This window comes from Ambystoma mexicanum, chromosome 8, assembly GCF_040938575.1.
Source record: "Ambystoma mexicanum isolate Mex_15411 chromosome 8, UKY_AmexF1_1, whole genome shotgun sequence".
Lineage (NCBI taxonomy): Eukaryota > Metazoa > Chordata > Amphibia > Caudata > Ambystomatidae > Ambystoma > Ambystoma mexicanum.
Genome location: NC_090929.1, coordinates 1273282588 through 1273305666, shown reverse-complemented (window position 1 = coordinate 1273305666; position 23079 = coordinate 1273282588). Strand labels below are relative to the sequence as shown.

Genomic DNA, 23079 nt, shown 5'->3' with positions numbered 1-23079 from the left:
ACTGACACTCATGTACAACTGTCTTGCGTGTATCAGACCATTGTACAGTGCCCTGATGCCTGTGTTCTGTCTCTCCTTGTCTGCAGCGTCGACTGATGAAGAGGGCAGAGACGGTGCTGTGATGCAGAGCGGTAGGGATCCCACCGCCAGCTGGAGAGGCAAGGCCCAGCTCCCTTCCCAGGTACTGATATCTTCCGGGAGTGAGGAGTCTGGTGCCGCATCCACGGCTGCAACTACCGAGGGAAGGTCCAAGAGGCGAAGGTTGGAGATGGACTCTTCGGCAGCAGTAGGGGCAGCTGAGCCCACACAGGGGCCTACGGAGGAAGATGGTACAGAGTTATCCAGGTTGGTGGGGGGTTTGGTTGAGGAGGAGGGCATGGAAGCCCCATGCACAGGGCCTGGCAAGGGGGATTCCACTGGTGCTAGTGGTGCAGTCCAGTGGCAGGGACAGGAGGCAGCACAGGCCACTGCAGAGGTGCCTGTGTGTAATCCTGTCCCCAATCCTGTGACTGCATCATCCGGTACCAGCAGGGATGCCTCCGTCCAGACCCGTTTTCAGGGAGAGGATGTGCATACAACAACTGGCCTTCCTCTCTCTGTGGACGTGGCAATCCATGACCGGATTGAGCTTGTCCTAATTGGTGTGGCATTGCGCCAGTGTGCTATTCGGGATGATGTGCAGGGGTCTCGTGAGGACAAGGCACGTCATATCAAATACCTGGCCGTGTCGCACTACTAGGACAGGTCGTCAGCACTGGGTTCTTCAGTGTGCTGGATCTTCTTGCGCCCCCCTCCTCAACTGAACCTCCTATGCGCCAGTCGTCCTCTGTGCCATCTTCCTGCCCAGGTATCACCTGGGCCCCTGTGGAGCTGCCCCTGAGCCAGCGGCCAGGCTGGTGGAGGACCCATCCCTGCCACAGTCAGGAGTCAGAGGTCCAGCAGGGGTGGCCACCAACTGGACCCCAGCAGATGGAGGACGTGCAGGCATCATCAAGCAGGGCACATGCACAGCGCCACCAGAGGATTCCATCAGTCTGGAAAGTCGTGTTGCCAGAGGCAGTTGCATTGGATGCAGGAGCAGGATGAGTGTGGGAGCCCACATGGCTCGGGGCAACATCCTAAGGGCAGGCATCGGCCAGCAGGCAGGAGGACCCAGGATTGGGAGTTTCTTCCATGTGGCAGCAGTTGGGCCAGCAAATAGATGTGGAGCGGCAACAGGCAAAGAGGGCACGGCTCACAATGGCCAGGGTGGAGAACTCCATGCACCGGGCGTTGAGGCGGGCTGAGTGACTCGAGGCAACTCGCAGGGAGTTGGAGGAGGCCAAGGCTGCATCCCTGCGAGACCTCGAGGCCAGGGAACAGGCCCGCCTCAAGAACTTCGACATGGAGTTCGATGATGCCCTGGCCCGGGACATCAATGAGTGAGTCGTTGGACTAGTCCGCCGCCTTTGTATATAGTTATTTAGGTTTAGGTTTCATTTGGTTTTTATTATGATTTGGAGTCCACAGACTTTGCTCCGCTTTTTGTATATAGTTGTATTTTAAATAGTGTTTTTGGTAGGTTTCAATTTGTTTAGGGATAATGGACCCTTCAGACTTTCGTTTTCAATTTTCCCATACTGCCACCCATTGTTCGACATTTTAAATGCGGTAAATGTGTTGCGTGCCCCCTCACTGAAATGAAACGAGAATTCCAATATGGTCAGAGAATTTGGAAGATGAATTGCCATACCAATTGTCTGACTAAAAATGTGGTCTATATTATCAGCTGTCCCTGTCAACTCTTATACGTGGGCAAGACCACACGTCAAGTGAGACAGCGGATATCAGAACACAGGAGCTGTATACGAAACAAAGTGGCAGATAAGCCGCTAGTGGAACATTTTACTAAGATGCAGCATAAAGATACAGACATGAGGTGGTTCGTACTCCAACACATCAAAAGCAATATGAGAGGGGGTGATATAGGGACAACACTACATCGTACTGAGCAAAAATGGATTCACACTCTCAATACAGTCCGTAAGGGACTGAACGTCTCAGTAGAGTGGAATAATCTAGTTATAAGGAATTGAGCTACAATTTGATATGTTGGGTCACTAATAACACACAGTGATTTGAATATTGGGCAGCGCCGCACTATTGTGATTGGCATATTTTATAATATCTTATCTACAATGTCATGTCCGCATCAATTCAGTGAATGAATTTTTGGGCAACATGTGTAGAAAGACAGTATTCATCCACATTGAACACATATGAATATGCAATTATGTCATGAGGAGACCTATGTTTGTTGTTAACAAGGTAATGTAGTGTTATCTCAATGTTTACATTTATATAGGACTGTAGAGGGCATTTGAGTGTGTTCTGGTTGATAAAAAAATAAAAAAAGAAAAAAGAAAAAACCTTAGCAACTGCTACTATATGCATCCAACTCCTCGGTTATGTATGAAGCAAAGTGCTGTGCTTGTCTGCAGAGTCATTTTGGCCTCTGGACCCAGTTTCTAAAATCAGGGAGTGAAGCTAAATATGTTTAAATCTTAGGCCCTTATTATGTGGCTCTTTTTTGACAGGTGATCTCGTTACCTGCCTCACGGTTTTCATCTAAGGTGTCTCTTAATTGAGGACGGGTCCACCACCGAGGGTATTAACTCATGTGGTCATTAACACACAGGACTGCAGGGAGTATCTGTTTCATGGCCTGATTTAAATATCTATGTTTTACTGTTGAGTGCAGCCTTCAGTAACGCAACAGGTCGCACTGTGCCACGGATGGTCATTAATTAACACGTTTTTAATATTTTTTACACACTACAATATATACGGAATTGTACTCCTCTTGTGAACTAGCATTCTGTTTGAGGGCCTGCCCCGGCACATGCTATTTTTTATTAGCGGTGCCCGGGTGTTTATTGTGTCATTCAGCCCTTCAGATACTGCGGCACTGATGGATTGGTCCGTTCTTAGTGTCTCCCGGCACCCATTAAATAGACAGTCCTTCGACTATGTCTAGTCCGCATGGATGCTGTGCCGATGTCGAGACAGCGAACAAGGCATCAGCTTTTGAATTTCCCGAACGAAGGAGGATGCAGGTTTCTAACCAAGGTAAGCGTTCGGTCCTGGGAGAACGCGATTTATAGATATGTCCGAGGTCCTGTTAGATACTTCTCCAGCACAGTCCATAGATTCGAGTGGACGCACTGCTGTACTTTCAGGAAAATCACACGGCATTCAGTGGCGTTCCATTTGTCTTCATTGGAACTTTTCCATACACGGCATGCGGCATGCCTCATTGAAAATGATTTAACAGCCATAACTGTTACTTTTCTTAACAGTTTGATATGTCTATATTGCTATATTTTTTCACATTTTAAATGTGAATTTATCCACACATATGGGTATAGGGGTAACGTAGGAGTGTAGTGGCCATTTGTTGCATCTTACACTCCATGTGGAATTTTTTTTCCCCTCCCGTTTCTAAGGGTTTGTTTTCAAGGCATTGCCATTATTTGCTTTGTTCACAGCCTTGCGGCTGGCCCATTAATAAGTGCCATTAGGAAGATTTGGTCCTGACTACGCGGGTCCGAGAGCGTTTGGGGATCGTATCTTTCAGAGGATCTCCAAGTTGCACCAATGGTGCTTGTAAGTGTTGTAACTCATGATGTATTATGCATTTATATGGGCATGCATTTTTAGGATGTAGTTTTTGACAAGAACACTGAGGTGTGTTTCTGTTGGTTCCACAGGTACAGCATATATACTGTTTCAAGTGGAGGATTTATTTCCGCTGTCCCGTTCATCTTCCCTTAAGTTGGAACTAGGGGGTGAGTAGGGACCTTTTGTGTTGATTAAATTCTAGCACATTGTGACATCATTAGTCACCGACATTAAGAAATAGGGATGACACTGTGTTTTTATGATTATTTTTAGATGTAACACGGGCCCGTATATGCTGAGAATAGGGCAGAGGACCCTCTCCAAGCCCTACGTCCAGAAGAAGGTCTCTGACCGAAACACGTCTCGACGTTTTGGTGTGGGAAGATATCTGGCCAAATTTGGCATTGGATATAGAACGACACCTGATACTAGGGACTGGGTCACTGTTTATTGTGATAACTGAAAGAGATTCTTGCGGAACAATATTTCTAATGCTTTTTGATGTACCAAATACTTGGTTGTCTTTTATATACTTGAATGTTGAATGAGTCCGGTATGTGGTTATGAATGATGAGATGTATCAAGTGTTTTTTTACTAATTTTTATGATATGAAGATTAATTTTTCTGGTGATAAGGTTACCAAATAAAATTTGAGATGTATTAAAATCTAGTTAGTGTCATCCCATTCTACTGATCCACTTTTGGATATCTCTATACTATACCTGAAGGATCAGGGACTTGAGCGCAGGTCTACCCCTTAATTTTCCCTTTGGATCAGGGGAAAAGACAGAACAGACTTTGAGGGTAATTCATGGAATCAAGCGCAGAAGTGGCGCACGCGCCAGCTACGTGCACCAAAACACATTTTGACGCACAGCGTATTCATGGATACTTACATCCATAACCAGCAATGGCAGCCAACACCACAGGCCACCCCCCACAGCCCTGACCATGCCCTGCAGCCAGCCTATCACCCCTCCCATGCCCCGCAGGCAGCCCATCACCCCTGCACATGCCCCACAGGCAGCCCACATAGCACCATGCACTTGCGAGCCCCAACACAAGTCCCCCCCACCAGTGACGGGCACCTGCCAGTAGGCCCCGACTCATGTCCCTCGACCCCACCCCCATTGACGGCAACCATCCCATTCTACTGACCCGCTTTTGGATATCTCTTTTCCCCTGATCCATCCAGGAAGTATGCCAGTGTCTCTGTGCACATATAATGTTGATGCTTGGCGAGATGCTTGAATCCCTCTGGATTCTGCTTGCATTTAACAGGGAAAAAAGAAGGCTGCAGCAATAGGGACTCATATTAATACTGGCTCCCATGCATGCACGTCAGATGGTACTACTCCTTGATGGGTTTAAAAGGACATGGGAAAAAGGCATCTCCTGGATGCCCATGCCTTTTTTTCACACCCATCAGGAAATAATCAAAATTCTACAAGGTGTCCACAGGCTGCAGTCCTTTCCTTGGCCGCCATTAAAAATGAGGGCCTAAATTGGCAAATAATAAAAACTATTAGCACACAGAAATCGTTATTGGCCTTCTCTTAACCAATCACAAGCGTGTTCGGTTTTAGGAATCTTAAGAAGATGGATCAAGTAGGCCTAAAGCCTGCTCAGGCTTGCAAAGGGGACTGTGAAGGCCTCAAGTATAGAGAGTGAACTTGCAAGTCTTATATGAATTAAACTTTTTTGTAAGAAATAATGACTTTCCTAATTTAATTTCTGAAAACTTTAAATGCATTTACAAGCAATTTTAGTAATATTTCTTGTTAATACCTAACTCATTTCTCATATTACTACTGGAAATACCTATTACCTTTCTGTCAGCGTCGTAGACATAGAAGTTAATTTGAGGAAATGTATTCTAGAAAATAGAAACATTAATTAAATGCCCTGAAATATTGATATGGTTCATTCCCCGTTATAAAATATAGCTGTTGTTTTCCTCTTTGGTATTTCAGGTTATGGGTGAAAGATTTCCATCAATGTTATTAAATACAGATCGTACACTTGCAACTGCAGTAAAAGGTCATACCGTGTCTTTACTTTGCCATCATTCATCACTTTGTGCAAACATCCTCCAGCAGAGGTCAAGCAAGAAAAATGTTATGAAAGTTCAGCAAATGTGAAGCTATGTGTTGCAACCTTTTGTGCATGAAGAATCTATTCACATCCTAAATGGCATCGTGTGAGATCTAGCCCCCTCTCTCCTTACTCTCTCTCCCTCTGTCACTCTCTCCCTCTCTCTGTCTGCCCTCCTCTCTCTCTTTCTCACACACTCTGTCATGTCACTTTTCACTTTTTTAGGTGCACGTTTCCTATAGCTAACCCATACTTTACGGACAGCAGCTCAACCAGAGAAAAAAAAACACGTGTCACTTAACATGCAGAGCACATTATCAAAAACTAGCTGTAAATGGATCATTTTCTGGGTTAGCACTCCCTCTCAATCTCTCTCTCTCTCTCTCTGAACACTCTTTCTCTCTGCCTCTCTCTCATCCTCTCTTTCTCGTTCTCTCTCTCACTTCCACACCCTCACTCTCTGTACACTCTTTCTCTCTGCCTCCTTCTCTCTCTCCCCCTCTCTTACTCTCTCTATCCTTTTCTCTCCCTTCCCGACCCCCACTCGCTGTACATTCTTTCTTTCTGCCTCTCTCTCTTACTCCTCTCTCTCACTTCCCCACCCTCACTCTCTGTACACTCTTTCTCTCTGCCCCCTTCTGTCTCTCCCCCTCTCTTTGCCTCTCTCTCCTTCTCTCTCCCTTCCCCACCCCCACTCTCTGTACGCTCTTTCTCTCTGCCTCTCTATTTTACTCCTTCTCTCTCACTTCCCCACCCTCACTCTCTGGACACTTTCTCTCTGCCTTTCTCTCTCGCTCTCTTGCTCCCTCTCTCTCGTTCTCCCTCACCTCCCCACCCTCACTCTCTGTACACTCTTTCTCTCTGCCTCCTTCTCTCTCTCACTCCCTCTCTTGCTCTCTCTCTCTCCTTTTCTCTCCCTTCACGACCCCCGCTCACTGTACACTCTTTCTCTCTGCCTCTCTCTCTTACTCCTTCGCTCTCACTTCCCCACCCACCCTCTCTGGACACTGTCTCTCTGTCTTGCTCTCTTGCTCCCTTTCTCTCTCGTTCTCTCTCACCTCCCCACCCTCACTCTCTGCACACTCTTTCTCTCTGCCTCCTTCTCTCTCTCCCTCTCTTGCTCTCTCTCTCTCCTTTTCTCTCCCTTCACGACCCCCGCTCACTGTACACTCTTTCTCTCTGCCTCTCTCTCTTACTCCTTCTCTCTCACTTCCCCACCCTCACTCTCTGCACACTCTTTCTCTATGTCTATCTGTCTCTCTCTTTGCCTCTCTCTCGTTCTCTCTCACTTCCCCACCCTCACTCTCTATACACTGGTTCTCTTTGCCTTCTTCTCTCTCCCTCTCCTGCTCCCTCTCTCTCTCTCTCTTACTCCTTCTCTCTCACTTCCCCACCCTCACTCTCTGCACACTCTTTCTCTATGTCTATCTGTCTCTCTCACTCCCTCTCTTGCTCTCTCTCTCTCCTTTTCTCTCCCTTCACGACCCCCGCTCACTGTACACTCTTTCTCTCTGCCTCTCTCTCTTACTCCTTCTCTCTCACTTCCCCACCCTCACTCTCCGCACACTCTTTCTCTATGTCTATCTGTCTCTCTCTTTGCCTCTCTCTCCTTCTCTCTCCCTTCCCCACCCCCACTCTCTGTACGCTCTTTCTCTCTGCCTCTCTATTTTACTCCTTCTCTCTCACTTCCCCACCCTCACTCTCTGGACACTGTCTCTCTGCCTTTCTCTCTCTCTCCCTCTCTTGCTCCCTTTCTCTCTCGTTCTCTCTCACCTACCCACCCTCACTCTCTGCACACTCTTTCTCTCTGCCTCCTTCTCTCTCTCTCCCTCTTGCTCTCTCTCTCCGTTTCTCTCCCTTCACGACTCCCGTTCATTGTACACTCTTTCTCTCTGCCTCTCTCTCTTACTCCTTCTCTCTCACTTCCCCACCCTCACTCTCTGCACACTCTTTCTCTATGTCTATCTGTCTCTCTCTTTGCCTCTCTCTCGTTCTCTCTCACTTCTCCACCCTCACTCTCTATACACTGGTTCTCTTTGCCTTCTTCTCTCTCCCTCTCCTGCTCCCTCTCACTCTCTCTCTTACTCCTTCTCTCTCACTTCCCCACCCTCACTCTCTGCACACTCTTTCTCTATGTCTATCTGTCTCTCTCACTCCCTCTCTTGCTCTCTCTCTCTCCTTTTCTCTCCCTTCACGACCCCCGCTCACTGTACACTCTTTCTCTCTGCCTCTCTCTCTTACTCCTTCTCTCTCACTTCCCCACCCTCACTCTCCGCACACTCTTTCTCTATGTCTATCTGTCTCTCTCTTTGCCTCTCTCTCCTTCTCTCTCCCTTCCCCACCCCCACTCTCTGTACGCTCTTTCTCTCTGCCTCTCTATTTTACTCCTTCTCTCTCACTTCCCCACCCTCACTCTCTGGACACTTTCTCTCTGCCTTTCTCTCTCTCGCTCTCTTGCTCCCTCTCTCTCGTTCTCCCTCACCTCCCCACCCTCACTCTCTGTACACTCTTTCTCTCTGCCTCCTTCTCTCTCTCACTCCCTCTCTTGCTCTCTCTCTCTCCTTTTCTCTCCCTTCACGACCCCCGCTCACTGTACACTCTTTCTCTCTGCCTCTCTCTCTTACTCCTTCCCTCTCACTTCCCCACCCACCCTCTCTGGACACTGTCTCTCTGTCTTGCTCTCTTGCTCCCTTTCTCTCTCGTTCTCTCTCACCTCCCCACCCTCACTCTCTGCACACTCTTTCTCTCTGCCTCCTTCTCTCTCTCCCTCTCTTGCTCTCTCTCTCTCCTTTTCTCTCCCTTCACGACCCCCGCTCACTGTACACTCTTTCTCTCTGCCTCTCTCTCTTACTCCTTCTCTCTCACTTCCCCACCCTCACTCTCTGCACACTCTTTCTCTATGTCTATCTGTCTCTCTCTTTGCCTCTCTCTCGTTCTCTCTCACTTCCCCACCCTCACTCTCTATACACTGGTTCTCTTTTCCTTCTTCTCTCTCCCTCTCCTGCTCCCTCTCTCTCTCTCTCTTACTCCTTCTCTCTCACTTCCCCACCCTCACTCTCTGCACACTCTTTCTCTATGTCTATCTGTCTCTCTCACTCCCTCTCTTGCTCTCTCTCTCTCCTTTTCTCTCCCTTCACGACCCCCGCTCACTGTACACTCTTTCTCTCTGCCTCTCTCTCTTACTCCTTCTCTCTCACTTCCCCACCCTCACTCTCCACACACTCTTTCTCTATGTCTATCTGTCTCTCTCTTTGCCTCTCTCTCCTTCTCTCTCCCTTCCCCACCCCCACTCTCTGTACGCTCTTTCTCTCTGCCTCTCTATTTTACTCCTTCTCTCTCACTTCCCCACCCTCACTCTCTGGACACTTTCTCTCTGCCTTTCTCTCTCTCGCTCTCTTGCTCCCTCTCTCTCGTTCTCCCTCACCTCCCCACCCTCACTCTCTGTACACTCTTTCTCTCTGCCTCCTTCTCTCTCTCACTCCCTCTCTTGCTCTCTCTCTCTCCTTTTCTCTCCCTTCACTACCCCCGCTCACTGTACACTCTTTCTCTCTGCCTCTCTCTCTTACTCCTTCGCTCTCACTTCCCCACCCACCCTCTCTGGACACTGTCTCTCTGTCTTGCTCTCTTGCTCCCTTTCTCTCTCGTTCTCTCTCACCTCCCCACCCTCACTCTCTGCACACTCTTTCTCTCTGCCTCCTTCTCTCTCTCCCTCTCTTGCTCTCTCTCTCTCCTTTTCTCTCCCTTCACGACCCCCGCTCACTGTACACTCTTTCTCTCTGCCTCTCTCTCTTACTCCTTCTCTCTCACTTCCCCACCCTCACTCTCTGCACACTCTTTCTCTATGTCTATCTGTCTCTCTCTTTGCCTCTCTCTCGTTCTCTCTCACTTCCCCACCCTCACTCTCTATACACTGGTTCTCTTTGCCTTCTTCTCTCTCCCTCTCCTGCTCCCTCTCTCTCTCTCTCTTACTCCTTCTCTCTCACTTCCCCACCCTCACTCTCTGCACACTCTTTCTCTATGTCTATCTGTCTCTCTCTTTGCCTCTCTCTCGTTCTCTCTCACTTCCCCACCCTCACTCTCTATACACTGGTTCTCTTTGCCTTCTTCTCTCTCCCTCTCCTGCTCCCTCTCTCTCTCTCTATTACTCCTTCTCTCTCACTTCCCCACCCTCACTCTCTGCACACTCTTTCTCTATGTCTCTCTCTGTCCCTCCCTTATCCTTGTGTTAGGTGCACGCTCCCTAGAGCTACCCAGACTTTACTGATAGCAACTCAACCAGAGGAAAAAACATACATTATCTGCAACTTGGTGTGGTGTACTTTTATGGTGAAAAGTAAAATTGGTGCAGTAGTGACAGAGACATCCCGCCTTATATTTGCGATCACATGTTGTCATTGCAAGTGTTCTGCAGGAGTGATGTCATCGCAATGAGGACATATTGGCCCTCATTAGGACCCAGGCGTTAAGGGGTTTACGGCGCCGTAAACGGCGCCGACCCTTAACGCCTGATTCCAAGGTCCCTTTGCGGGATGGTGATTTTAACGCCTGCTTTTTGCAGGCGTTAAAACCCATGCCGCAAAGGGACCTTGGTGCTAATTATGCCACCGTAAATTACGGTGGCGTAATTAGCACCTTTCCCCATTCCCATTATGCCCTATGGGGCAAAAATGGGAATGGGGAAGGGTAAAATGGGAAATGGGGATTTACCGCCCCACTCACCTTGGAATGGGGCGGTAAATCCACCAACCATCATGGCGTAAACGTAGTTTACGCCATGGTGGTAAGGGTACGACCCAGGCGGTAACTTACCGCCTGGGTCGTAATGAGGGCCATTGTCTGTATGAGGGGAGTAAAGCGGGTGTGGATTGGCTCTATAAGTGGTGCTGGGGTTCAGAAAGATCGTGTAAGGGAACAGTGACAAGGACGAAGGGTCGACAACGGAGCTTGTGATTTGAATGTGTTTGTTAATGATTAGTGTGTGTGCATAAAATAACAAGTGTGTGGGTGCTGCAGCAACCAATCAGTGAGCAGCACGATAAATTACATGTGGACTGGGTTGCTCACACAAGAAACAGATCAATAGTTTTAATCTCATCATCGCCATTTTCAAGAAGGAACGATATTTTGAGAGACACAATGCTGTATATTTTCGGCAAAAGAATATCTAACATAAGGAAGTTGCACTTACATTATAAACCGCCTCTATTTAATATTTTACAATGTTTATTTCTAATGTCACTTCTAGTATGCATAATAATTATATTAAGAACTAGTCAAATATTTCACTTAACATGCAGGACACATTACCAAAAACTAGATGTAACTGGTGTATCGTTTGCTGATGTAGCACTCTCTCTGCCCCCTCTCGCTGTCTCTCTCCCTCTCTCCCACTCCCTGTCTCTCTCTCTCTCTCACTCTCCACTCTCAATCTCTGCACACTCTTCATTTCTCTCTGCCTCTCTCTCTTTCTGGCTCCATCTCTCTCTTTCACTCTGTGTCAGTCTGTGACTCTGTCTTTCCCCCTCTCTCTGCAGGCTGCCGTTACGTTGTCAGGTGTTTTTTTACCTAGAGCCGCCCCATGTATTTCTGACTGCAAAGCAATCGGAAAAAAAACACACAGATATCCTGAAAGGAAAGTGCTGTGCTTTTTCTTTTTAAAGAAACTATTTAAAAGGGACACTATTTAATGTTACTAACATTCTAAAGCGTCTCCTAATAACAATTTATAATGCGCATTTCTAAGGTTCAGTTTCAGTGTAAATAGTAGTCATAATATTAACCTTGCCCTTATCTCACTGTGCAAAACACATAATCAAAACCTGCAATCATTTTTAAAGTATTTGCTGATAGAAGATTATTGATCCAAGGTGGACGGTCTTTCAAAAAGGTAGGGAAAAGGACCGTGATGTGATATGATATTGCATTTATAACGCGTCTATACACAAGTGTTTCAAGGCATGACGAGGCAAGGGTGGGGGGGGCGGAGGCAGAGGGAAGACAGACAACGATCTTACTAGGCCAGGTGTCATTCAGATTGCGCAAGTGCATGGGAGGAGGGAAGGAGAAAGTGCGGGGACGGGGGGTGCAGTACATGGGAGAATAGAATAAATAAGCAATAGGTAAAAGTACGGCCACCAGGTGGCAAGTGCAACGGGTAAGTGCAGACAACAGGTGTCAAGTGCTGGTAGTGGGACTGAGGGGATACATAAACAGTCCCTAAGAGCGGGGGTTGCAATGAAGGCATTGCAGGTGTGTGTGACTGGCAGTTGAGGGACATGGGCCCGAGATCAGAGGGTGGCCAGGTAACGAGTGCAGTTTCAGTTTCAGCCAGGAGGTCAGCAGGGGAGAGGAGGAGAAAAAGCAGAAGCAAAGAGAAAGGTTTTGAGGTGCTTCTGGAACCGGAGATGATTATGCTTAAGTTTCAGAGAAAAGGGAGGCTGTTCCAAAGGGAGGCCCCAGCCGAAGAAAGAGATCTACCACCAACTCGTTGCTTGGAGAAGCGACTGACCCTGAGGGAGTTGGAGGCGGCTGAGCAAAGAGCTCGAGAAGAAAGATATTTAGGAAGAGAGAGTTGAAGGTATTGAGACCCCTGTCCACAGATGGCCTTCTGGACAATGTAGCAGGTTTTGAACTTAATCCTCACAGCCACTGGGAGCTAGTGCAAATATTTCAGTCCTGGAGAGAAACGATCCCTGGGCTTGAGGCCAAAGACAAGCCTTGCAGTCCTGTTCTAGATGAGTTGCAGAGGGCAGAGATTAGTAGCAGGCAGATTTAGAAAGAGGCTGTTGCAATAGTCCAGCCTGGAGAGAACCAGAGCTCTAGAGACAGTATGCTTCTGGGGGAAGGAGAGGAAAGGAAGCATACCTCTGAGGAGGTGCAGCTGGTAGTGTGACTTCTTAGAGATGTCAGAGTTGTGAGGAGCGAAGGAGAGTGAGGAGTCTAACACGTCTCTGAGGGTTTTAGCCTCACAAGTGGGGGCAGGAAGGAGGCCAAGAGAGGCCAGCCAGCGAGTGACAAGAGATGCTGGCTGGTTCAGAATGAGCACAGATCTTTATATTTGGCAAATATGTCTGTGTACATAACTCATACTGGGTTTGGTGCTCATTTCATTTTCCACCACACTCACCCTAACACTGACATGTTTATAACTATGAACCATACATGCTCATTTGAACAGCTTAAGAAATTGAATTTGATGATAAAATGGATGTCACTCTGAGAAGACGAGTGGAGGCCGTGGAGTGTATATATGTATATGTGTGGGGGAAAGAGGGGTATTTCGACTGGCATTCATCAGAATATGTCACCAGTGGCTCTATTAAACCCCAGATGTCACCTACAGGAACTAAACCAGTCAATGAGCCATCCCTTTAGTTTGGCACTAGGAACTTCAGGATTACAGACTGATCATAAGTAGCGAAAGAGAAACCTAGGCGGGTAATGGGAACAAATAATAGACATAGCTTAAAGAAAAACAAAGCGTACACTTTCGTGTGAAGCTGAAATATGCAGGATGGTTTCAATATCTGTGGTGGTGAGCCTACATAATTGCATTATCAGAGGATTTAATTCCCTCAATTGAAGAGGTCAGCAAAGGTACTGCAGATGAAGCTATACAGCAGGTTCCACAGCCAATGTCGAGTGTGCAACAAAATCGAAAGGCCTCCTCTAGTACGCCGAGAAATGTACGCACACGGTCGGCATCTATACATTTACTTAGAGAATCAACCGTTGTGCCAACAGTGATTGCATCTTTAATTAGTGACTGCCACTCAGACACTGTAACTAGCACGCATTCAGGCGTGGATGAGCATTCTGGGCCTAGATCAAAACCTAGTCTTTCTTCTGCAGCAGCAATGCAGATTTATAATAATGTATTGGCGGCTTCATCGACTGCGTTGCTTCCTTTCTTGAAGATGTATGAAACATTGCACAAAGCTTTCAGGGATCAGTCATCGTTAATAATAAGTTTAAAAGAAAAGATGGAAAAATGTGAATCCGTGACCACGTTTCTTCAAACCCAACTATTACGTGAAGCGGATCAAACGATACGATGGAAAGAGCGGTTGAGCGATCTAGCTGCTCGACATCATTGTCAGAACCACACCTTGTCTGACGGACTGCTAGAAGCTGTTAAATGGATGCGTCCTTCCACCTTTATGATGCCGTAGAAGGCGGAGCACACATCAGACCAAGAACCAAAAACTGCTGACCGGAAAGGAGCGCCGTTATTCCAGAAACAACGGCATGCCATACATTCTAGTGAGATCCATGAGAAGAAAAAATCCAAGACAAATACAGAAATGATAACTGCTAACCCACTCAGAGTTTCTGGAGAAAATGCTCCACTAGTAGTCTCATGATCAGAGGACAAGCAATTAAACTCTGAAACCTTAATAGGGAATTCCGAAAAGGAAATAACTATCGGAAAAGAACCATTAATGGAGATACCTGACCGGGCCATCAAGTCAACCCAACAAAATAACTGTAAAATCCCAGGTTCAACCCTGGCAAGCTCGCTGGTCACATATACAGGCCGATTCATGGAATAAATGTGCGCCGAAAATCCCGGCGCAGAGGGGCCAATACGTGCGCTGCGCCGAAAATTAGCGAAAAGCGCAGGGAAACCAGCGCACGTCGATTCATGGAAGTCCGTGCGCAAGAAAAGCAGAGGACGTGCGCCGAAAAAGCGCGCGGCGCAGGCCGGCGCACAGGTCAACCAACGTCGTGCGCCAAGGCCACTGCGCTATCACTCCGAGCGCAGCGCACAGCTCTAAAGTAGGCGGAACACAGGGCGGGACACTCGGAATGGGGAATAAAATGGGGCACAACACTCGGAATGGGGAAGAATGTGGGCGGCACGGGGAAAGTATAGGAGGCAAGTGCGCGGAACGCCCACACGCTCGCATACAACACGTATTCATGGAATAGAATAGGGCAAAAAAGCGCACGCTCAAAGCAGCGCACAGGCACAAACAGGCACAAACACGACCGCCACAAGAAAGCAGGCGGTAGCGTCTCTGCGCCTGCAAGAAATGTGCGCTAAAAGGTGCGCCAACAAATAGCACCTATATACAGTCATGATCAATGTCCAATACTGTGGCCCTCCAGGACAAATGACGTACAAAGGGGTACCCACAAACACAGACACGCGCTGAGAGAAAAAATAAACGTGTGCGTGCATACTGGGGTGCGCGGGAAGTTGCACACGCGATATGGCCGGGTACGTGGATTGCAGGGGTGCGCGGGAAGTTCCACACGCGATTAGTCAGGGTACGTGGATTTCAGGGGTGCGCGGGAAGTACCACACGCGATATGGCCGGGTACGTGGATTGCAGGGGTGCGCGGGAAGTTCCACACGCGATATGGCAGGGTACGTGGATTTCAGGGGTGCGCGGGAAGTACCACACGCGATATGGCATGGTACGTGGATTTCAGGGGTGCGCGGGAAGTCCCACACGCGATATGGCAGGGTACGTGGATTTCAGGGGTGCGCGGGAAGTCCCACATGCGATATGGCCGGGTACGTTGATTTCAGGGGTGCGCGGGAAGTTCCACACGCGATATGGCCGGGTACGTGGATTTCAGGGGTGCGCGGGAAGTTCCACACGTGATATGGCCGTGTACGTGGATTTCAGGGGTGCGCGGGAAGTCCCACACGCGATATGGCCGGGTACGTGGATTTCAGGGGTGCGCGGGAAGTTCCACACGCGATATGGCCGTGTACGTGGATTTCAGGGGTGCGCGGGAAGTTCCACACGCGATATGGCCGTGTACGTGGATTTCAGGGGTGCGCGGGAAGTTCCACACGCGATATGGCCGGGTACGTGGATTGCAGGGGTGCGCGGGAAGTTCCACACGCGATATGGCCGGGTACGTGGATTGCAGGGGTGCGCGGGAAGTTCCACACGCGATTAGTCAGGGTACGTGGATTTCAGGGGTGCGCGGGAAGTACCACACGCGATATGGCCGGGTACGTGGATTGCAGGGGTGCGCGGGAAGTTCCACACGCGATATGGCAGGGTACGTGGATTTCAGGGGTGCGCGGGAAGTACCACACGCGATATGGCAGGGTACGTGGATTTCAGGGGTGCGCGGGAAGTACCACACGCGATATGGCAGGGTACGTGGATTTCAGGGGTGCGCGGGAAGTCCCACACGCGATATGGCCGGGTACGTTGATTTCAGGGGTGCGCGGGAAGTTCCACACGCGATATGGCCGGGTACGTGGATTTCAGGGGTGCGCGGGAAGTTCCACACGCGATATGGCCGTGTACGTGGATTTCAGGGGTGCGCGGGAAGTCCCACACGCGATATGGCCGGGTACGTGGATTTCAGGGGTGCGCGGGAAGTTCCACACGCGATATGGCCGTGTACGTGGATTTCAGGGGTGCGCGGGAAGTTCCACACGCGATATGGCCGTGTACGTGGATTTCAGGGGTGCGCGGGAAGTTCCACACGCGATATGGCCGGGTACGTGGATTGCAGGGGTGCGCGGGAAGTTCCACACGCGATATGGCAGGGTACGTGGATTTCAGGGGTGCGCGGGAAGTACCACACGCGATATGGCAGGGTACGTGGATTTCAGGGGTGCGCGGGAAGTCCCACACGCGATATGGCAGGGTACGTGGATTTCAGGGGTGCGCGGGAAGTACCACACGCGATATGGCAGGGTACGTGGATTTCAGGGGTGCGCGGGAAGTCCCACACGCGATATGGCTGTGTGCTCCCAGGCATTACCTGTACACCCTCCACGGCCCCTGCAGGCAGCACACACCACAGGGAACTACCCTGCACACCTGCTCATGTCTCCCACCACCCCCACCCCCCATCCACCAGGGACACCCTCCACCAGGCCCCCACCCATGTCTCCCACCACCCCCACCCCCCATCCACCAGGGACACCCTCCACCAGGCCCCCACCCATGTCTCCCACCACCCCCAGCACTGTGGGGAACCTGCCAGCAGGCCCCCACCCATGTCCAACCCATGTCTCCCACCACCCCCACCCCCCATCCACCAGGGACACCCTCCACCAGGCCCCCACCCATGTCTCCCACCACCCCCAGCACTGTGGGGAACCTGCCAGCAGGCCCCCACCCATGTCCCCCTGGCCCCAGGTCCTGACGATACACAATCATGGCAGTAATGGCCAGCATACCCAGCACAAACACCCAGGCAAGGATTGCATGCACCCACATAGTGAATGCAATCACATGACACAACCCCAAAGGCAAGTATGCAAAAGAACACATGTCTGTCACACACACATACACAATGGGTGCAAGTGAATGTCAAAACCCATATCATGACATGTAAGAAACCAAAGAGAAAATAACACAAGTGTAAGATAATATAAAAATGTATTAAAAACACAAATCAAGTAAACCAATAAAACATACAACTATGTGGCAAAGTAAATAAAAGGTCCATGTCCGAGAACAAAAATGATAAACCAAAAAACAAAGGATTAAAAAATCAATATAATTTGTCCAAAGCAAAACCATGTAGTAGGAAATCAAAGAAAAACCATTACGTCATGGTGTAAACAATAAAAAAATTAAAAAATGTATCTCCCAAAATATATCAATATATACAGGAATGTTCCAGGGTCCATGAGCCCAACAGCACAAATGAAACCTAATACTAACTAATAAAATAAATATGTACAAAAAAGTGGCCATTGTCCGAGCGGTCCAAAATAATAAAAATAAATAAAGGAAACCTAGCACTAACTAACTAAAAAACTATATACAAAGGCAGCGGGCTAGTCCTGCGGCTCACTTGGTGATGCTGGCCAGGGCATCCTCGAACTCCATGTCAATGTCCTGGAGGCGGGACTCTGTCCTGGCCCCGAGGTCTCGCAGGGACAACCCCATGTGCACACCAAAATCCCTGCGAGCCTCCTCGAGGCACTCAGCCCGCCTCAATGCCCGATGCATGGAGATCTCCGCCCTGGCCATGGCGAGCCGCTCCTCTTCCGCCCGCTGCCGCTCCGCACCTATCCGCTGGCCAAACTCCTCCCACACGGAACACACCGCCATGCCAGGGTTGCCCTGCCCTCCGGCCGATGCATGCCCCTCTGATCTTGATGGCCCTGAGCCATGATGCCTCCCACGTCGAGCCCGCTGCTGCCTCCGACGCCACTGCCTCTGCCAGCACAACGGCATCCAGGCTGATGGTAACCACCGACGCCGTCGTGCACGTGCCCTGCTCGATGATGCCGGCACATCTTCCATCTGCTGGGGTCCACTTGCTGTGTCGTCCACCCCTGCTGGACCTCCGACTCCCAACTGTGGCAGGGATGGGATCCCCACCGAGCTGGCTGCATTGGTCGGGGCAGGTCCACAGGGGGCCATGGTGGCATCTGGGCCGGAAGACGGCAAGGAGAACGACCGTTGGATAGCCTGCACAGAGGAGGAGAGGGCCGTCAGATTGGCCAACACGTGCAGGAACCCCCCGAACATGGCCGATCCCAATTGGGCCACGTCGGCACGGTGCACTTCGTGATGACGTGCGTGCTCCTCCCGGGAAGCACGCACGTCATCACGAATCACAGCCGTGCGCATCGCGACCCCAATCAGGACCTGCTCCACGCGGCCAGGGGTTCCCACGGCCGCAGGTGGAGGGGAGTCAGTTCACATGGACATCCCCACTACCTGCGGACGGGCCTGGGACGGGGCATCCCTGCTGGTGCATGGTGGTGCACTCACAGGGTCAGGGACAGCGACATGCACAGGCACCTCCACGGTGACCTGTGCTGCCTCCTGCCCCTGGCCCTGGACTGCACCACTTGCACCAGCAGGGATGCTCCCACCAGGCCCCATGTGTGCACCAGTGTCGGCCTCCTCCTCCTCTGTGCAAACCACCAACCTGGATGGCTCCTCACCGTCTCCCGCCGTAGCAGGCCCCTGTGGGGGCTCACCCACCCCTTCCGCTGCAGCCGTGGGGGCATCCCCGCCGCCTTGCTCCACAGCGCCGTCTCCGCCCTCTTCTTCACTAGCCGCTGCGTAGAGGGAGACAAAGGACACAAGCATCAGGCTACTGTAAAATGGTCCCCTAGACAGGAAGCAATAGCAGATGAGCACCCCTGTCAAAGTACACTTCCATCATGTCCCTCCACAACACATGGGTCAGTCCAGGCAAAACACACACAGTAACAGGCATGGTGCATGCCATGCACATTTCCATGCATGTCCAATTGACTCTTGAAACATTCAATGATATGTGACTCACATGCATCATGGCTCATGCATATCACATGCACACACTTCACCTCAGTCACATCCATCTGGCCCCAAACACAACGAACACAGGCGAAACAAGGGTTAGTTGGGTGCGTCACAGAATCTGTGCATTGTCACACACATGTGTCATGCATCCATGGCATGCACAAGTCACAGACACGCAGGTCAGGCACACAGACATGGCTACCATATATGTACCTGGCATCAGCACCCATCCTTCACCCCCATCCATGTCCAGGTACAGAGACTGGCATGCTCTCATGTCCTAAATCTGCATAGGGCTCCCCATGCCACATTTCAACACATGCAACAACCATGTGGGTCACACATCACTGGTCGCACATGCATTACCATGATGTCCCTGCACACATACATGCATACATGGCCCATGGCACACATACAGGCAAGTATCATAGAACCAGAACACCGCAACATGCCCTGTCTCACACAGTAATGCTTGCACACTTACCGCTCAACTCCAGACGGGCCTCCCTCTCAAGGACCTGGGCGTGGAGCGCTGGGCGTACGCGTTCCAGGACCCTCTTCTGGATGGAACTCATGCGGCCCCGGCCCCCCTCCACGAGGCGCCGGGCCTTCACAAGGGTCCTGGACCTCAAGTCCTCCCAGCGCTTCTTGATCTTCTGGACGTTGCGGGTTGCCACCCCCTCCGCGTTGATGGCAACCACACAGTCGGCCCAGATCCTCTCCCGTCCTTCCTTGCTGGCGCGGGACGATCCAAAGAGGGCATCATACTGCCCCAGGACATGCTCCACCAGGACACCAACTTCGGTGGCAGTGAAGCTGGTGCCCCTCTGCCCCTCTGGCCTGGGGTTGCCACTGGTGCCAGATGTCGAAGTGCCCGACATGGCAACCCCAGAGGCAGGTGTGGGTGGGCAACTGGGTCCTGGGGCTGGGCTGTGGAGCGATGTAATCCCAGTTGGGAGTCTTCAGTTCCAGCAGGGGTGGACACAGCAACTGGACCCCTGCAGATGGCTGATGTGCAGGCACCAAATGGCAGGGCACGGTGGCAGCAGGCAGGCAGGCAGGCAGGCAGCAGCAGATAGCACGTGGGAGGCTGCTCAGGGCACTGGGGGGGCAGTAACTCGGCCTTCTGGGCAGGAGCGTGGTGTTCCGTGTGTTTTCGGGTGGCCAGCTTGATACGGAGTGATTTGGCACGTGAAATTCCTGCACGTCAGCGTGAAATCCGAGGAAAGGGCCTTAGCGCGTAAGTGCATCAGCACGCATACGCGATTCTATTGGACCAGAGTCCCTCACCGCGTAAGCGCGTCTGACGTGATCCGCACGGGCGTTCCCCACTCAGCACGTGATGACGGAGCACACGTGGAAATACTGCACGTCAGAATGTCATCGCGTGTAATTGGCCAAAAGTGCGCGTACACGCGATTGGCCAATGTACGTGTATTACATCGCGTGTAATTGGCCAAAAGTGCGCGTACACGCGATTGGCCAATGTACGTGTATTACATCGCGTGTAATTGGCCAAAAGTGCGCGTACACGCCATTGGCCAATGTACGTGTATTACATCGCGTGTAATTGGCCAAAAGTGCGCGTACACGCCATTGGCCTATGTACGTGTATTACAGGGGTGCGCGGGCACTTACACACGCAAGTACGTCAGCGCACCTGTATGCCTGCTGCGTGGGAATTTCCACACGCTATTGGAGTGGGAACTAGATTCCAGGGGTGCGAGGGTCACACGCTCGCCTAGAACACGCGCAAGGCATTAATTTGCGCACTTATCAATAAACAAGCCAGATGCCAGGATGAACATACCGTTCCTAGCAGCAGTGGCAGTGGGCTACCAAAGGAGGAGGAGGAGGAGAGTCAGGGCCAGAATATTCACACCCAGAACCAGCCTATTCGGGATGCCTGATGACCAGGTGTATGGGAGGTACAGGTTTCCAGCACACATCATACTGGACCTGGTCAGTGAGTGGAAGATTGACCTCACATCACCCACCCTGTGCTCCCAAGCACTCAGCCCCCTGCAGAAGGTCCTGAATGTACTGCACTTCTTGGCCACTGGATCCTTTCAGCGGACAAGTGCCATAGTGGGTGGTGTGTCACAGGCCACGCAGTCACGCTGCCTACACCAGGTCTTGAACATCATCACTGCACGGCCATCAGTCCGCAGGCACATATATCTCCCCAGGACTCATGCAGAAAGGCGGACGTGCATCCAGGAATTCTATGGTGTGGCTCAATTCCCCAAAGTGCTTGGTGCAATTGACTGCACACATGTGGCTCTACGTCCACCCAGGGCAACAGAGCACATCTATAGAAACCGCAAGCACTGGCATTCCATCAACGTGCAAGTTGTATGCAAAGCCAAGGGAATAATCACATCAGTATATGCCAACTATCCCGGGTCCACCCACGACAGCTTCATCTACAGAATGTCTACACTATGCCGGGACCTGGAGGCTGGCCAGCATGGAGATACATGGCTGCTTGGTGAGCATGAATGCCACTGCACATGCATGCATGTCAGATACTGGGTCATGACACAACACCACTAATGATACCCATCACCACCTCCGCAGGGGACAGTGCCTACCCTATCAGCCCCCACATGATGACCCCAATCCGGAACCCCACCACGCCACCCGAGGTAAGGTACAACACAGCCCACATTACAACACGGGGCATAGTGGAGCGCACATTCGGAGTGCTGAAGTCACGCTTTCGCTCCCTTGACCGTTCTGGCGGGCAGCTGTTATATGCTCCCCGAATAGTGTGCAGGATCATAGTGGCAGCATGTGTCCTGCACAACGTTGCAACACGCCGGGGCCTGCCCGTGGACATGGTGGTGCCCCCACATCCACAACCACATGCACGCCCGCTGCGCATGGGAGGGGAAAGGGCACGGGGGGTGGCAGCCCGTACGCAACTGGTGGCCAACTTCTTCACCTAGGAATCACAGTGCTGGCTAGTGCACACTGCTCTGGCACATACCATCTGACAATCAATGATGACACTACCTGACAATGTCACAAAATTACTCGACAATAAACTGTCAGATACACATCAGCCTGAGATTGTTAACATGGAAGTGTCACTATGTGTGCACCCCTACCTACACATACACCAGCAATGCATCACAACGAGAAGACACAACTCCATCAATCAAATATGCATTGCCACAGGCGATTCACTACATGACAACATTGCCATGTCACCCATTCCCTTCACAGTCCCGCCACTGAGGACACCATGTCATGGTAAGTGAGAGCAAACAAACTGGCCATCACAACATGACACCGGTGTCACAAATAGCAGTGCCCCAAATGGAACATAGCCGCACTTGAACAGCTAACCGCGCTGGAGCCACTACTACACACCTGTGTAAGAGTAATTTCAATCAAATTACACACCAACCCACCCTGAAGCCCACCCAAACAAGACACAATGCATGTAATCAATGGTAGTCTCATTACCTGATTCTGCTGGTATGTCCTCACCGTCCAGATGTACAGTGATGGCGCCACGCAAAAGTGTCAGTGCACATCTACCGACATGTAGTCTGACTCCAGAGAGTATGCCCGTGTGAAGAACTGTGTGAAATACCTGCAAAACATGAGCAACATATGTAAGTAGAGGCACATATCAAACCATCATGCATAGTTAGGTGCAACAACAATGTACACTATGAATGTCTACACAGTATTGACTATGGACTGGCCAACAGCTCATGGGAGTCCAATGTCACCGTGTAATTTGCTGTCACTTGGGCACAGCCTTTGCAAGCCCATGGAAACGGAAGCAGGAGGGGTGTGGATGTCTGCTACCCAAGCATCTAAACCAAACTCAGGACAAGCCTGCATGTGCCCAGCCACAATACAGTGTATGCCCAGGTACCCACACAAGGCAACACTCTTGGAAAAGAAAAAAGAAAATTGAGAAAAAATGGCCATGAAAGGGCCGGCGGGGGGGGGGGCCACCTATGAGGTCCGAGGACAGGATGCACGCCACAATCCACCTGTGTGGATCATGGGAAACTAAAACACCCCATAGGCTCGTGGCCCACACGGCTACTCTGTTGTGGGAGATGAGTC

At 50.6% G+C, this 23079-nt stretch overlaps 1 protein-coding gene across 3 annotated transcripts in view; it reads right to left on the bottom strand.

Annotated features, from left to right (window-relative positions):
* The window catches only part of DNTT (DNA nucleotidylexotransferase), a 2032862-nt gene that overhangs the window by 1094981 nt on the left and 914802 nt on the right, over positions 1 to 23079 (bottom strand). The window lies entirely within an intron of this gene.